General features: G+C 39.2%; 1 pseudogene; it reads left to right on the top strand.

The window, feature by feature from the left end:
• Positions 1–10,469: 10,469 nt before the first annotated feature.
• Positions 10,470–17,349, top strand: LOC122138454 (annotated as a pseudogene).
• The last annotated feature ends 259 nt before the right edge of the window (positions 17,350–17,608 follow it).

Here is a 17,608-nt window from a genome sequence, read left to right as displayed (position 1 = left end):
GTAAAACGTAGCTATCCTTAAATGAAAACAATTTGCAAAGTTGTTAATCAAGAAAGTGCATGATAAATAAAGATATTGTATAAAGTCGATTCTGAATCGTCATATTTTCAAATCTTTTGGTATACGTCACTGTTTTGCCTATTACGGTATAAGTTTTTGGTTATCACAACCTGCCTGTGAAATACTGACTGAGTATTACGTGCAGAGTATGACTTGCACAAGTTAGTGTGTTTACATGTTGAGAAGATGCTGTGTTCAAGGATACCACAGAAATACATTTCAAACCTTTTGTTGTGTACTTGTCATTTTACCGAGGACTGCTTCTCTAATCTTGGCTTTTTATCTTTGCTACCTTCTAATATTCTTTATTTAGACTAACAAGTGTCTCCGAACCACAAACTGTAAGTATGATTGATACGTTATGTGTATATTTTCAATTGAGTGCTCAAAATATCAATATTTTTTTTTCTAATATGTGATATATACCTAGTGCAGCTTTAGGTTTACAGGTAAAGCACGATATTACCATCTTACTGAAGTAGTTCTGATAAAACATTTTATCAAACTCACAACGAACAATTCATCTTTCTCAGGATATTAAGTTACAATGGAGTATATACATAAGAATTTCATTATTCATACATTATTGACAGCTTCTGTAAATATGCTTCTGTAAATATTGCACACGTGTTCACTTACGATTGATGTGGCAAACTTTATTTTCAGTTCCACAGTTACAGAATAAGGTGGTGTTGTTGATAGTGGAGGGTGTTTGTTGAGGAATTATTTATTAAATTTATTTTTTTTTTTTTTCTTTTATTAAAAGTGTTCCCGTGGCTTCATATAACCCAGATTGCACATCTGATGGCAGATGGAGTATTCTGACAATGACCTTTTCTGGACCTTGACACTGTTATTTACTTGGCAGTCTATGGGACAGTCTCAAGCCTCCAGGTTTTCATCCAAAATATTTTAAATTGTGTTCTGAAGACGAACAGAGCTTTTATGGGTTTGGAACGACATGGGGGTAAGTTATTAATGACAAAATTTTCATTTTGGGATGGAGTATCCCTTTAACCTTTGGGAAATATTGGACATCATTTAGTCACCCAGAGTGAAGATTTAATCGCATATGCGAGTGATTTACTCGCAATGTAAAGGGTTGAGAGTTTTACCTAAATACTTCTGTTTTCAACAAAGACTAAAGAATACACAAGACATGTCACTCATATAGTTTTGAATGGGGAAAAATGCAACGCTTAATATGGCCGCTCTATTGAACGAAGCCCTGCCTTCTGAGTAAAAGAGCCAATCACTAATCAGTAAAGTCAGTGCATCACTGCAGCTGAAGTTCTGGAAGTCCCGGCTGCTATAGAAACAGTCAGCATTCTGAGACATGCGCTTAGGACTGCGCATATGCACTGCCTGGTCTAGCCTGAAAAATAAGCTTTAAGTCGTCTTATATTTTGGGGATGGAAAAATATAAATCACGATATACAGCCTATCGATTATTAAACTTCAAAATGATTTCATAACAAAAAAAAGAGCACTGCGCATTGCAGTGTCACAAGGCAGCGTTGTGCATTCTACAGGCTCACTCAACAGTGCTTCAGACTGCTTCAAAGTGATTCTCAATCAGTGAATAGTGCACATTTATGCCAAGCGATTGCTTATGATGAACTCGAGTTGATGAATTATGACAATGTCTACTTTATGACCTTTATATAATATGTTTTAGACATGCATATGTTCTCTCTCAGCTGAAGGATCAGCCCGCAATAGTATAGACATTTCAAAATAAGAGTATTTCGGGCTTGTTTATAATTAAAAGTCACATGTTAAGGTTTTTTTTTTTCTTTTTTTTGTGCATTATTGGTATTTTGGTTACACAATTAATTGTATTTAATTTAATTTACATTTCATTCATAGTAAACTATTGTAATTTCTGGCTGGGATGCTAAGGAAGAAAAGACTAAGAACATTATTTGACATATATTATTCAATATATAGATCTGTGTCCCATTCACTGAGAGAGATACTATATGACAAAGTAAGGAGAACTCCACCATTTAAATGCTGTAATTTTGCATAATTTACAATGCATATAAAACTGCATAATATTAGTATGTAATTAAATGTAATACTGTAGTAGACTATGTAATTAAAATTAATTTCAATAAATTAAAATATTGTTAAAAATCACACATTATTTGTTATTAGTCGCATGTAGTAAGTAGACCATTTTTGTGTCGTGGGTAATACAAGGATTTTCCACATTTCAATAAATTAAAATATTGTTAAAAATCACACATTATTTGTTTCTGAAGAGAGCAATCTGCGCACCTTTCGGATAGGCGCATCCAAGAACCGGTGTTGACCGGGAGCTCGGATGGTTTCTACCCACACCTCGGTACTATAAAAAAAACCTGGTACTGTAATTTTTTCATTTTTTGTAAACCGACTTGGTAACCCGAGTACCGGTCTTTTTGACAAAAACATAGGCTAAATACTTTTGAGTATTTGGCGCTGTGGATGAACACCATAACAGCGAATACACATAATTGAACTTGCTGTTTAAATAATCTTAAGACGTTTCAGAAACAGAGCTAGCGCAGCTGTTTTGTTTTTTGGGGTTTCCGGTGCTTGTGTTTCTGCAGTTTAACGCTATCGGCTCGTCAGAGAGTGAATGTTTCGCTTTCATCCAGAGCGTATTTCATGTGCTCATGTTTTGGTGCATGTTCATTATCGTGTGATAGATCGTATTACCGTATACCGGCACATGTCTATAACAATGTAATGACTACGATATTTATGTGCAAAAAGGGTCTAAGTCATATTTCATTTTAAACATTGATCTAAAAACATCTAAAAACAAAAATAATGCCTTAAAGATGCAGAAGTTTAAATTCACTAGACTAAAACTGAACACAGATAAGAAAACAAATACAAAACCAGATATTGTATATAGGCTGTTTTTGATTACCACATTAAGTCCTTAAATAGTTAGTGCTATCATAAAAATACACTTACTTGTAGGTTTAAAATTCTACGTGTCACATTGTCCAACTACAATGTTATTTTGGCGAAATACATATTTTAGTCAGAATAAATTGCACTCTGTCCTGTTTGGCTCCGCAATGCTGCCACAGGCGGCACTGCGTTCACCTGAATTTTAGGCAGAGATTAGCAGAATAATGCACTGTCTGACAGTGTCAAAATGGATATATTTCCAGGACTTTTCTTTCAGATTTTACGTGCTGGAGAAATATACCTGTAAAATTTGAAGTATATGCATAACGGAAAACCATGCACATCGCAAACCCATGAAATCATCTCATATTCTAGCTCACCTGTCAGCTCACACACAGCCTTTTTTGTCAGAGCATCCTTGGACGGGGCCAGCATCAGTTGCCTACAAGTAAATAACATATCGTATATATCAGCACAAACTCAAGAGAGACCGGGCCCAGTAACCCTGTAATTCATATACCCCATTGAAACTTATTGTTGGGGTTGTGGGGGGACCCAGTGCAGCTTATTGGGCTGGAAAATGAGTAGTCAGGTATCATACTGGTTTTTACGCTCTGATATAAAGTAAGGCCTAAACGCGCATTTGGGTACAAAGGCCTTTATTTACTGACATCTCCATGCTGAAATATTTTAGTGTGCTTATATAGAGTGTAGAGATTAAGTTGATGTAAATACTGTTCACTTGGTGCAAATTTTTTCCAGAGTCCTCGAGCCCAGGTGAAACATTTGCATTGTAGAGGCACCGGACAGACAAAGGGCAGGGGAGATTCTATTTCAGGCGGTTCTTTGCAGCTTGCTGTTTTTTGAATGCAAACAAACATGTCTGACTTAGATGACTCAATCAACCAAGGGTAAAGGCCGGTAACCATCTCTTGCTATACTAGAGTCTCTATGGATTAGTCCAGATGGTAGCAGGAATCATTTTGAATTACTGAATTGGGAGTGGCATGTTTTAGCACTGATGCCGTTGTCCTCCTCTACGGGCCTTACTGTACGGGGAGATGATCTTTATGGTTCAGCATGTTTGTCCTACATCAATGATATATTGATTCGTACAGTGACGTCTTATAACGAAGCCAATTTCTGAAACATACCAGGTGCCTGGGGTGATCATAGACCACGGTGAATGTTATTGTTGTAAGGTTTTTAAAAGAGCATATAGATGAATCTCTTGAATACGACCAGTAGTTTATGTGCCTACAGTGGTAGTTTGTGGTTACAGGGTCTATAAAGTAAATCACAGTTCAAAATCACAATGGATCGGTACTGTTTTTTCCCTTGGGCCTTAGCAGGCAGAGCTGGCTTGAATCTGGACTGCTCAGGATAATCTCCGCTGTTTAGTCCATTACAGCCCACTGTTGGTTAGGCTTGTGATAAGTGAAGGGCGAGAAATTGAAAAAAAAAGGTGGGTGGGAAAAGGTAATAAAAGGAATGTATGTAGCCAGAGAAAAGTGTGTTTTGTAAAAACTCTCTTGTCTCGGGAGTTGGACAAATAAATGTTATCTTGGGATTTGAGAACTAGGTGGAGGTAGACTTTTGTTTGCTTATTGCCCATTGAATCTAAGGTGATTTTGGAGTTTTTTTTAACATTTGGATCTTAGGTAGGTTCCGGGTATTACATTTGTTGGCGGAGTGTTGTGATCTTATTTACAACTTTGTGGAAAATATTATTATGTTTATGTGGACATAAAGGTGTATGTTGAGGCCTCCAGTACGTTGGGCTTAGTGCATTTTGCTAATAAAACGTGCTACCTGGCGGCTACCAACACCCCCCGTGCTATTTTCGTTGTTCTGCATTCAAGCACTTGAAGGTCCTTTGAATTGCTGCGAGATTTAATCAGTCTATAATTTCAAGAGTAAAAATGCACACAACCGCGCTGCTTACGAACGAGGACCACACAGCGATTGAAAGCGAGGAAAAGTACGGAAGGATTAAAACGAAACTCTAAACAACGAACAATTGGCAACTACGCTCAAATTGCCACTCTTTGAAATTGGAAAATAACTGGTGGGAGGCCTCTTTATTCAAGCCTATTTTAATGAATGCAAAGGAAAGTTTAGTACCGTATAGAGTGAAGCACTGCGGTGGCCGCACTCTTGCGGGCCTACTGCGTCCGGTGATACTCAGCGTTTAGGGGGGGGGGGGGGGGGGGGGGGGTTGTGAGTTACCCGGGGGTTTCACAAGGTTTTCTGAGATTAATGCGGTGGGAACATTTTCCTCACCATCACAACCCGACTGAATGTGTGCTGAATATAATAGGTGTTTTGTGTTGATAATAGACATGTGTCCGTAATTCGGTCATGGGATAGATCACGAGACTGACTTGCACGAGATTGTTAATCGAGAGCACGTCAAAATGCAGAGAATAATTATTTTATTACAAATTATTCTGAATTTTGCATGCATTTTAAGAATCCTTTTTTCCCATCACTGGTCACAATGCACACACAGATGTAAACGAGCACGGATGAGAAGCGCATGGGCGGATCGCTTGAGAGATGCTCTGGGATGAAAGCGCACATTCACGCCTCTAGCATATGGCAGAAATGCGCCCGTTACCCAGGAAACCCCAAAGGTATTTAATTAGTGAAATAAACATTCATATTTTTGTTAGTCGCTATGGGTCAATCACAGCGTCAAATACTTAAATCTGTAGACTTAATAGGCTAGTTATTTTAAAACTTTTTGACATTTTAATCTGGACGACAACCATGTATTTTAAATATAAAGAGCAGTGACTACAACATGCCGTAGATAGTGTTTGAAAGTGTTTTGAGTTCGTATGCTTTGGTCACAACTTTACATTAGGGCTTCATTCTAGGTGTAATTAGTTAATCATTTAGTTAACATAAATAAAAATAAACTAAAAAACAGTCTTAATCTCTAAGCTGGCTGCAACACTAGAAGATTTTCAAATATTACCACTGTAAAAACCTTGGGAGACGCACAGACAATAAGACAGTTTGGAACCGATGGGTTTTTAGCCTTAAAATCCTCTTGAACCTCACATCACTAGATTGATTCGACTAGACCACACACGTGATGGATTGTTGGACCGAATTTCACATGTGACACGTGATCGCAAAGGGAGACTCCACGAGATCCAATGTGACTAGAGAAGACAACCAAATAGAGGACAATCCATATTGTCAGCTGACTCGTTTTCCACAGGGATAAACAAAGGAGAGGAAAAATGGGGTGGTGTTTCTCTGCATTCTCATGGCCTTTTATGGTTCTTCCTAGGTTTCAGCTATAGAAGCATGCAACAGCATTTTAGGGTGATGCTTGCTCGCTCTCATTGGCTCTCGTGGGTGTCACGTCAGAGGCAGCCCGATCAAGAGTCGGAAATATCAAACATGTTTGATATTTACAATTTGAGTTTGGTGACACTATCTCGATCGGGAGCAGTTAAATAATCGTAATGACACCACACAATAGAGGATTTTTTGGACAAAAGAAACGATTCGTTCGGGGTGGCAAATCGGCCCTTAAAATCGGGTCTTGAAATCGTCTAGTGTGTGGCACAACCTTAGGTAATTGCAATCTTTAATAACACATTCTTAAAATCAAAAGTGTGCAAACTGTGTTATTTGCAATGAGTTAACATGAACTAAGCATGTGTAATTTTTTTTTGTTAACAAAGATTAATAACATATGTTGAAAATGTAGGTATTGCTCATTGTGTGATGTGAATGTATTAACTAAGGTTATTTAATGAGATCTTAATGTAAAGTGATACATATTGGTCTTTATAAATCTTTTTGCACTTTTAATCTGTGTAAAAAAAAAAAGTATTTAGCCTGATACATTTTTTGGTTGTACTGCTTTATTGTAGGCTATTTAAATGTTCAGTTTTTTTGTTATTATAAAAAAAATTAAACCTTGTATACTGAATTATGATAATACTTGTTTTGCAACTAATTTTCAAACATCATGATAATACCGCACTCGTTATACATGTTACTAAAATCCCAACATTAGCAATTAATTGCCACATGATACCAGCATATCCCTAGTTTTGATAGTAACATAGTCATTGCTGCTTGGCCACACAGTATGATTTGGCAGTGATGTAACTGAGGGACTGGACTGACTTAAGCAGATAACTACCCCTTATGAGAGAGAGAGACAGAGTATCAGACGGAGACTAGTGGTCAGTGGGCTGTAGGCACATCTGAAAGACATAACTACTTTAAAACTAATTAGAGGAGAAGGGAAACTATGCCAAGCTGACGTTAACTGCCATCTTGCTGGCTAGAAACTGGTGCACTTGTAAGTAGATGTTGTTTGACTTGGGTCTGAGAACAGTGGACCCTGCTGTAATTGATTGTTCTGTGACTCCATACTATTCAAATTGACAGTACCAAAAGCCTGGGTTGCTAATCCTCTCTTGAGGTTTGAGCACATCTGGAAGCTCCTCCTCTTGCTACAGGGGCCCTTCCTCAAGAGACAGCCTCTAGCATTATGTCATTGGAATTGTGAACTGTCTTTCTTGGGATGAGGGAGTTCTTTTGTAGAGGAAGAAGCCTTATTTCTTGTCCACGGTCAAGGAGTAGTTTTTCAGTTGAATGGCAGGGTGGACGTGTCTGTATTGTGTTTGGTGCTTCCGAAACTAGCTTTTGATTTTTGTGTTTGCATTATTTTTGACCTATTTCTCAAGTTACTGCTTTTTTTGATCCTCCTTGTTGTTTGCACTGAAATTAGTCTCAAATACTAAAACAATATGTGTCACTGGTTTTGATAACACAGGAAGTGTTGCATTAGTTAAGACCACAGGAAGATGTGTGTGTAACATCACAGAAAATCAGCTGCTACAGATGTTTTTTGCAGGTAGGTTTTCTGAAAATTCCATCTGAATGCATAAGATGAAATATACAGTAAGAGGCTGCCACTTGCAGTTATTTAGAGTTGCGAGTTGCTTTTGCCTTTTGTATTATTGGTGCAGTTGTTTCACCAGACACCATATTGATTAGATGTTTGACCATTATATGGAGACATCTACTGGTGTGCTGCATTTCTACTAGTGTGCTTTATTTTATGATTAAACCTTTCATTGCTTTCTGCTTTCAAGCATTGATTCTTTTATCTCAGGGTGCTATACTAACAAATTCTGGCTAGGAGCAACATACAAATTCTTTGTATGTTGTAGACCCATCAAAATAAAGTGTTAGAAGATAGACAGATTACTAGTATTTTTATTTCTGATTTTTGTCATGTTGTTGCAGTGTTTATTATTGTTAGTAGAATATCAAAAGTGGACTATCAAAATAAGTGTTACCGCAACATATCCCATGACTCGATTTAATATTCACATTCCTGTTACCATAACTTTGCTTCAAAAACTCCATGCCATGATGTTGTGTTTTTGTCAGAAATGGCTAAATTGAATGAACAGATCCCAGGAGCCTTGATGTTCATTTTCCCTTTTGCAAACATGAAGATTGGGCAAGATGTGTAATAAAATGTATTTTTAAAGGGAAGGTCCATGATGTCGATTCAAGGTTTCCTTTGTCTTTGGAGTGTTCACAAGCTTGTTCATGAATAGATAAGATCCCTTAAACGTTGCAAAGACTAAATTAAGAGATATTCTTTATAAAAAAAGTTAAGGGGCAATCGTCCATGCCCTCCATAAAAATTGGCCTCAGGTTAAACACACCCCCACATTGTCCTGCGTCACTGTGTGGAAGATTGCCATAACACCGCCCAAAATGTCACCGCAAAAAGAAAGAAGGCGTTACTTTTATTCTATGCTGTAGTAATTGTTTGCTGCTGTCGCCGCCCATGTTGTGGACATGCTCTATTTTTCATTGTTGAAAGCGAAGCTGACTTGTGTTTGGCCTTCCAAAAGAGGGCCAGAACTAGAAATCAGTGGTTAAGTTGTATTCACAACACTGTTCCAGAACAGATCAAACCAAATATTTCCATATTTAAAAACAATTGAAATTTTTTTTTTTTAAATATGTTTTTTTTAACGGAGGACAAGGACAAAGAAGAATAGAAACACAACTGGCGTTCATCCTACCTAGTTTTGTGAATGCAAAACCTGGTGTTTTATCTGCAAACGAAGTTGTTCCTGTTTGCAAAGACTTTAATATTAGACATTGCATGCGTGAAATAAAAGCTTTTCGAATTAAAAGCTCGCAATTAATCTCAAATAAAAACATTGCTGCAAAAACGTTATGCCTGTTGCGACCCACTTGATGTACAGTTTTTGAACCATAAGTCTTTTTTTACTCTTTTAGAAAGCGTAAACACATTTCATTACACCGAAATACACACACTATATGTTCTTTTTAGCAAAGTCATAGGACCCCTTTATAAAATTCCAGAAATAAATGGTGGCTTTTAATTAAAGTAAGAATTATGGGGCTGCTTTACCGTGCAAAAGTTTGGCGTCTGTACATTTTTTTTTTTTTAATTGTTTTTGAAATCTTTTATGTTTCCCCAAGGCTGCATTTATTATGATTCACGGTATTACAGTAAAAACAGTTATACTGGGAAATTATATTTTCAGTTTAAACAAGTATTTTCTCTCGTATATTTAAAAAGAGGAAATTTTATTCCTGTGTGATGGCAACACGTCCATTACTCCCATACCTGTTATGTTTTGATCAATTAATGTATCCTTCTAAGAAGACGAAAAAAAAAAAAAGAAAATTCTCATCTATCCAAAATCTTGAACATTAGAGGATATTTAATCATATTAGTATGCTATGTTAAGCGGGGACTCTCTCACGAATAGTTGCAGCCCTCATGGTATTTTGAAAAAAAAAAAATTATTCCTGTGATGCAAAAGCTGACTTTCAGCATCCTTTACTTATACCACTTATGAGTGTCGTTGCTGCCCTAATGGGAATTTATGGTTGTGTGCCTTGCCCTTTGAAGCATCCTCAGAATCTAAACTTTATTACTGACTGGCTGTACTGTTGTTTTTACCTGAAGGTGTGAAGGTTGTCATTCAATGACCTCTCGCTCTACTTTCTGTGCACCTGCAGGTGTGTGTGTGAGGAGTCTATGTATCGGTATGGGAGTATAAGTGCCGACAGCCAACTGGCAATAGACCGGGACGTGAAGACAAGCCTCGGCATGCTCACAACAATGATCATGGGGTGTTACAGTGACTGGGTCCTGCAGACTTTACCAGGATTCCATCCTATCTATGCATTGTTACCTCTTATTTCTTCAAACTAAAAACTTTTCATTTCTTGATTTTTGGCCCCTTTTTTTGTGTGTCTTTAGTTCCGTCTTTACCCACACCTGGGCCCATTTTACTTCTTTTTATTCTCCTTGAGCACACACTATGTCTTCCCTCTCTCCCCTTTATTCTTCCCGTGTTTGAACCTTTTGATCAAAATTTGGATCAGCTCTTGTGCGCAACGATGAGTAGGCTGAGTCCGTTAAATCCGAAGAGGTCCAGGGCACTCGGAGATCGGTCGACATGCAGCCATCCCTCCAGCCCATGCACCTGCCGACCGAGAGACTTGATCTTATGGTGGTTGAAAAACAATGGAGACAGGTGAGACTGAGGACAGCATCATAGTATTATTTTCTTTCATAATAATTGTGGAAATAAACTCCTTAACTAAACTCCGGAATTAGTGTTTTTTACTTGTTCACATGAAAGTATGAACTATCAGTCAGAGGGTAAGAATGCAGGTAGTAGAATTGTGTTACAAACAGGTTTGTCAGTCAGCGTTTTTGATTGTGTTGATAAAACAGAGAGCATACGAAATTCATGTATCAACATGATAATGTTGGCTTTATAGGGGTAAAATGAATGCTCGTGGCATGCTGCTCTGACTAAAAGCACTCACAGTTGTCTATTCCATATTGAATAATGTCAAAAACACTTGGTTTTATTTGCTTGGAGTTGTAATTTGGAAATGTGTGTTTTTTATGTATGAAACAAAATGCCTTTATAGTTCTTATGTCTAGTTAAGGGCATGTCAGTGACCTTTTATGCTCAAATATAATACATACAGTAGTTACCCCACACATCAACAGGTTAGATCCTCCGTGGTGTATGTCCAGTGCTCTCTTATTTGGATTGTTTTCCACTACCTCAATATAGATACCTATTCCTCTGTTGACCTTGCCACAAAATAGAATTTTAACAGTTTTTGTTCTTTTTTGATCAGGGTTGTCAGGGGTGTTGAAAAACCGAGAGAGTCTTCAGTGGGTGGTATGCCGATGATCTCACTTGCAGTTCGCAATCACACAGATCAGATGCTTGTGCCTGCTCCGCTTGAAAGAGAGCCCAGCCTGGGGGAGACATTAATCACCCATTTTAAAACACTCTCCCTGTGAGCTCGATGGAGCATACATTTGTTGTTGTATCACATTTGTGCTGTTTCATCCATATGAAGGAGGCTTGAGTTTATGTGACGATGGATTGTGAAATGTCTGCAGCAATGGGTTCCTATTCTGCAGATGTTGGATGGCGGAGAAAAATCCTTGATGATTTGGATCAATGGCATTTGCGCCCGGGTCTGGATCCAGACAGCCAGCTCGAAGCTGTTGAATTGTTTGAAATGCTGATTGACAGTCCACATTCAGCCCCTGCTCCTGCACAGTGCCGTACTGACAACAACTCCGAAGGCCTGCTGGGAGCAATGTGTGGATCCCCCCTTTGGGCTGCCCTCTGCTTCCCTAGAGTCCAGCCTCGTACTGCTGCTAAATCAGGTGTTTGACAGCATATGCTGACACACTGTTGAAACCATTTATTATTAGTCAAGACCAGGCCTGCCCACGAAACCTGCTCTGCAGACTTGTCAGTTGTGCAATTGTTCCCCATATTTAAAGTGGATTCCACAGAATTTTGCAGATTACAAATCATTGTGAAACCGGTCCTTGTCCTTGAGTTCCCATTAGATTCCAGAGGTTCCACATTTTTGCGAACAACATTCAATTACAACCATCATATGAGCTTAGAAAAATTGGTTAGAGGCTTGTTACACCATTTTCCCGGTACTTTAATGATAAGTCTGCATATGGGTCGCTCGTGGTTTTTGTTGGTTGTTTGTTTTTTTCCAAATGGAACTGCTTTTATTAGTTTATTTGATTTAAAGAAGCCGTGGCAGTTCATATGAGCTCAAGCATGAAGGGGCATACAGCTGTAATGTACAAATACCTGATTTTTGTGCCATATTGGACATGATCGGGTTTTCCTAATAGGGTAACTAAGAAGGTTTGTATGTTTGTGGTCATTTCAACCCTATGTGTGTGCATGGCGAAGGAAGCGCTGCAGTTTTTTGGAGGTTGATTATTTAGGTGTGGGACAGGTACACAGGGGTCACACTAACCTGCTGACGCTTCTTCCCTGTTGGTGCCATTTATTCATCGAGCGAGCTCTCTGGGGCAGCAAGGCCCGTGACGCGCCTACTGCTCGTCATGTGCAACCTCTGCCAGCACCCACTCTGTTGCACGTCACATCGCAGAGAGACCTCCCTACTTCTTCCAGTAAGCATGAGTGTTTTGTTGTGTATCCTCCATGTTTTTTCTCGTTTAGTGGGTGTCTTAATTTAATTGGATCTTTTCTATTCATTCTATGAATGGGGCCTTTTTTTGTGTTTGGGCCATGCGATTGAAATGTCGCTTCGTTCATTTCTATGAGTGCCCAATCTGAGCTTTTTCAGGGGAGATAATAAAGTCCTGTAGTAATTTTTCTCTGGGGTTGTATTGGGTACTGTGGAATGAAAAGGCCACATTGTCATCTGCAGTTGTGCTGCAGTTTTTGGACTCAGTATATTGTTCCAGTGGATGTGCGGCTTTCCTCTCCTCTGTCCTCTTTTCTCTTGAGATATATATGAGCATTCATCTGACCGCACTTACACATGCAACTGGAGGTTTAATCTAGGACTTCCATGCTGTCAGTACCTTCACAGTTTCCTCTCTCACTTTATTTATTATTTTTTTTACTTTGTGTCACATATATCTATTTTAGTTATGCTAGTGATGCAAGATCTATCTGCTAGTTTTTCTTGGTGGCCTGTTTGTTGGCTCTATAAGACATGATTTACTTCCAGATATAACACTCAGCCCTGATGTGAATGATGTTCTGCACCATACTTGAGCATTAATGTTTACCATTATTCAGTGAATGTTCCATTGACAATACAGTATTTGAATAGAAATCCTTATGGCAGGAAATTGAAAAATTAGTCTCCATTCTGGAACTGCATTTGCTGAATTTTTATTAAAGTGAGTGTATCATTTTTCCCTTTGCTGAGATGTTGGAATAACAATAACTGTGCTTGAAATAAGAGCTGTACTTTTGTTGTAGTTGGGCAAAAAAAAAAAAATTAATAAAAGGAAGTCCTGTGGTTAAAACGATTTTACCATAATGTGTTATTCAAAGGTGAAGCAGCGGTGAATAATCGTTTATTACAACTTATATAGTTCATTAGCCAAAAAATTGTTGCAAACTTATCAAATGTATAGGTTCATTTGCTTTGTTTTCAGATGGCATATTGCAAATGTTTTTTCATTCAGTTTATGTTTGAATTGGTAAAACTTCATGAAATAATGTTGGCACCCATTGTTCGTTTCCAGGTGCTAGCGACAGGGTGAGTGGACTGATTCATCCCTGCCAAGGAAGATTGAGGTACGGGGGGTGACGACGGGCACCCCCTGGGAGGGGGAAATGGAGGGGGTTTTGCTCCTCTCTAGTGCTTTTCAGAACAGTCTGAATTCTGTAACGCTGTAGTACAGGTGGCACACCCTCTTGTGCGCGCCAACTTTGACTACCTCCACAAGGGTCCTGGTTCCAGTCATGGGCCCGCCTGCACAAGGTGAACCACACTGAACGGCTGAAGATGTGAGCCATATTTGGCATAGATTGCAGTTTCCATATTCTTTTATTATAAAACAATGTTTTGAATAGTATTCTTTTTCTCTTTTTTTTGATTTCTTCTCTCTCTCTCTCTTTCATGGTTCCCATGTCAGCGTCAGTGGATGAGATTAGCAAGCACGGATATCTGGACTTTTTTTTACGCGTATCACAGAAACTTCCTCCTTAAGACTTCCTGCGCTTTATTCTGTTGCATCGCATGACAACGACCCCATCCTTGATACATACTCACACGCATCAGCAGCAATTCACGGGTTAGTTTGACATACGCTACACATAGATAGAAAAGAAAATGTTTTGTCAGTGCTGTAGAGTTAGCTTTGAAGAAGCAGTATATTCCTGGGAATGGGAGTGACTAAAGTTGCATTGTTTTTTCTCTTTCCCTCTCTTTGAAGCTGTGCATGGTCTCTTGAGTTTTTCAAGACATTGCTCAGTCTCAACTGTGAAGACCTCATGCTCCAGCTTGTTCTCAGGTATTTGTGTGCTTGGGTGTGTGACTCAATTTGCAATCAAGAAAAGCCTACAAAAAAAGCTTTGGTGTTTATAGTTGGTTTTGGACATGCATTTTGCAAATTGCAATGCATACATAGACCACCATTAAAGGTTTGGGGTTTCAGTACGATTTTTTAACAAGAAATTAAATACTTATATTTCACAAGATGTATTCAATTGATCAAAAGTGACAGTAAAGGCATAATGTTACAAGGATTCTATTTTAAATCAATTTTAAATAAATTGTTATCATGGTTGCACAAAAATTTTATTATTTCAACATTGATGATGATGATAATAGGAAATGTTACTTGGTGTCAAAACTACATATTACTGTAATTTATGGCCATGTGACACTGATGATGGATTAATGGCTTCTGAAAATTCAGCCTTGCCTCACAGGAATTAATGACATATATAAATTATAATCTTTTTTGGACAAATTACTGTTTGAGCTGTTTTTTTGATCAAAAAAATGAAGACGTCTTGTGCATAAAAGATCTTACAAAAAAAAATTTTTTGTAATCAATGGTAGAGTAGATCAATATTGTGTGTCATATGTAATAAGATTATTTTGGGTTTTATACCCATTTGAATTGCCATACTTTGGGGAAAGAAAACTAAAATAATTATTATTGTGTGCAAAAAATAAAACTGTTATTTAATTTTTGTCTCTGGTATCTGTTGCCATGCACAATGTAATGCTGAGTCAGCGAAGGGCAGTCAGAGAAACAGACCTCTATGGCAAATCAGCTGACAAGTTCCTTTCCCTGATACCAAAATGCTGCCAAATCACTGCAGCACCTCTAGTGAGCGGGATGATAAACCCTGCCTTTTGGGGAAAAGGGTAGCTGTGTCAGGACATTTCCCGATGTGCTTTTAGACTGCGCTGAAAAAAACTTGCTGCTGTTCATGCCTACAAAATGTTTTTTCTTCCTTTTTTCTACAGTGTTAGGTAGTCCCACTTCAGAGTCACCGGTTCCCCCAAAGGGACCCAACATCCTTCCCGTCGTTCTTTATTCGACAGCAAAGCTCAGGAGGCCAAGCCATCCCCCCCTCGTCTGGCTCAGAGAACGCTACCCCTTCTCCTCGTGGTAGTATTTCCTCCCCCCTGTCCCCTGACAGCCCCAGCACCAACCCAAGATGCTTCAGAAGGAGAGACTGGTACCTGGAGTACCGCGGATGCTCGGAAGGGTATTGAGCTCTGCTCCTGGGCCTGTCGAGACTGGTCAGCCCCTTACGATGGAGGAAAACCTCTCCAAACTCTGTTCTTCCTCCACCTCCCCTCCTATGTCCAACCCCCCCCTCAGTATGGTACAAGAGCATTTCTCCATAATGGACCCCGCTCAGCAGAGGGCAGCAGTGGTGGCTGCAGCCGTGCAGAGTGGAGCAGTTCAGATCGAGATAGTGGAGAGTGGGGTTACCATCAGCAAGAAAATGTATCAGTCTCACACCCGCAGTAAGAACGCAGCCTTCTTCCCAGTTCTATACCTCTCCAGTCTTCTTCTTCTGCACCAGTCTCCCACAGAAATAACAGGGCTGTGGAAACCGTTTTCCCAGCACTCTCATTCGGCACCTATCCCCCCGCTCTATAATGGCATGGGGCAGGGAGCTCACAGACAGTGTGGATGAGAGAATGGAAGTTAAGAAAGTGAAAAAGGGGCTCTGATGTAAATACAGCGTGGTGGAGTCAGGGATGAACGGGTCAATGGGTATGTGCCCGGTTGACTACAATGACTTCCATGTAGGATCGGCAATGAAATCATCTCAGGTGCAGGTGATGCCACATCTGCAACATCAAACCTCCGTGCCCTCTTCTACCCATGAGTGTCTGCAAAGTGAGAGCCCGAGATTATCTCCCGTTCCTGCCTTGACCGAGACTTCCACAGTTCCCCATGAAAGCAGGGGTTTTGGAGTCCCTTGGAGGTTGATTGAGGAGTTGCTGAGCGGGCGCCGTCGGGGCCATTGTCTGGAGATCGAAATACCAGGGAATCAGCATGAGGCTTTTACCAGGAGCGAGGGGCTGGGAGGAACGGGAAGGAGAGGAGGGGTTTTTTCACGCAGCTCGGAGGAGTCCTCTCGGGAATTTCACACTGCTCCTGCTCCCAGCCTGACAGATGAGGACTGTCTTCCCGTGGAGACTGAGCAGCGCTTTAGTGAAAACGAAGCCTGACAGCTCTGCCCCTGGGGTGTTTAGCCCCGCACGACCTCGGGCAACCTCTTGCTCAACCGTACACAGGTTTCATGTAGAGATGACCCAAAATTAAAGATTTGAGTGCTTATGTTACTTGTGCAAGTTCAGCAAGTGCTAACCCTTAGTCACTGGGTTCCCCTTCTCCTCTGTGTAGGTCCATTTATAACAGTCCTGTTCAATAAACTGGAGAGTATGATGCAGAAACTCCCATATGTGAACATTTTGCTGACGGGGTGTGTGTTCCAGCTGGCCTGTTACCTCAGCTCTCCTCCGCCTTTCCTCCTCAACGCCAAACATGGTGTTTCAGCCCAGTGGGTTAAATCACTCATTCAGGTAATGCAGCAATGCATAACGAAGAAATATGACAAATCCATCTGCATGACTGCTTAATATAAAATATGCAAAGACTGAATCACTTTCAGTTTCTCTTTTTATTAAATTGATTTTAACTACTCGAAAACTGTCTTTTTTGTCATTGGCACTTTTTGAGCTTTATGGTAAAAAAAAAAAAAAATTAAGTTGTATAATGGTTATAGGGATAAAAATTTGAGTAAGAATTAATTTAAAAAAAATTTTTAATTTAAAAATTTTAAAAACTTTGATCCTTCTCTTTCTATTATTCAGGTGCTAGGATCAGTAAAAATCGCATTGAAGCATTTGCTGCAGCACACGAGGATTTCCCTGCCCTGTTAAAAAAGGTCGCCCCTTTCTGGTTGAAGAGGAAAGTTAGACTGGTCTGACTCACCCATGGGAGTGCCCAATCTCCGTCGTCAGACTCATTAAGTAGGGGATTAAAGAGAAATTTTCCAGAAACAAAAACAAGGATCATGTTATTTTTGATGTGACATGTTTTGAGAGTTTTTCCTTGTAAAGGATAATACACACTAACCGGTCATATCACAAAATAAGCCTTTAAAATAATATTTTGAATATAAGACCATGAAATTCTAAATATATTAGACCTAAATATTTAAATAATATAAAAGAAATCTTAATGAACATTTAAAGGGGTCTTTAAAATTTTGGGGAAAAGAAATTATTA

Source organism: Cyprinus carpio, chromosome B9, assembly GCF_018340385.1.
Source record: "Cyprinus carpio isolate SPL01 chromosome B9, ASM1834038v1, whole genome shotgun sequence".
NCBI classification, from domain to species: domain Eukaryota; kingdom Metazoa; phylum Chordata; class Actinopteri; order Cypriniformes; family Cyprinidae; genus Cyprinus; species Cyprinus carpio.
This window is presented reverse-complemented; position numbering and strand designations above follow the sequence as displayed.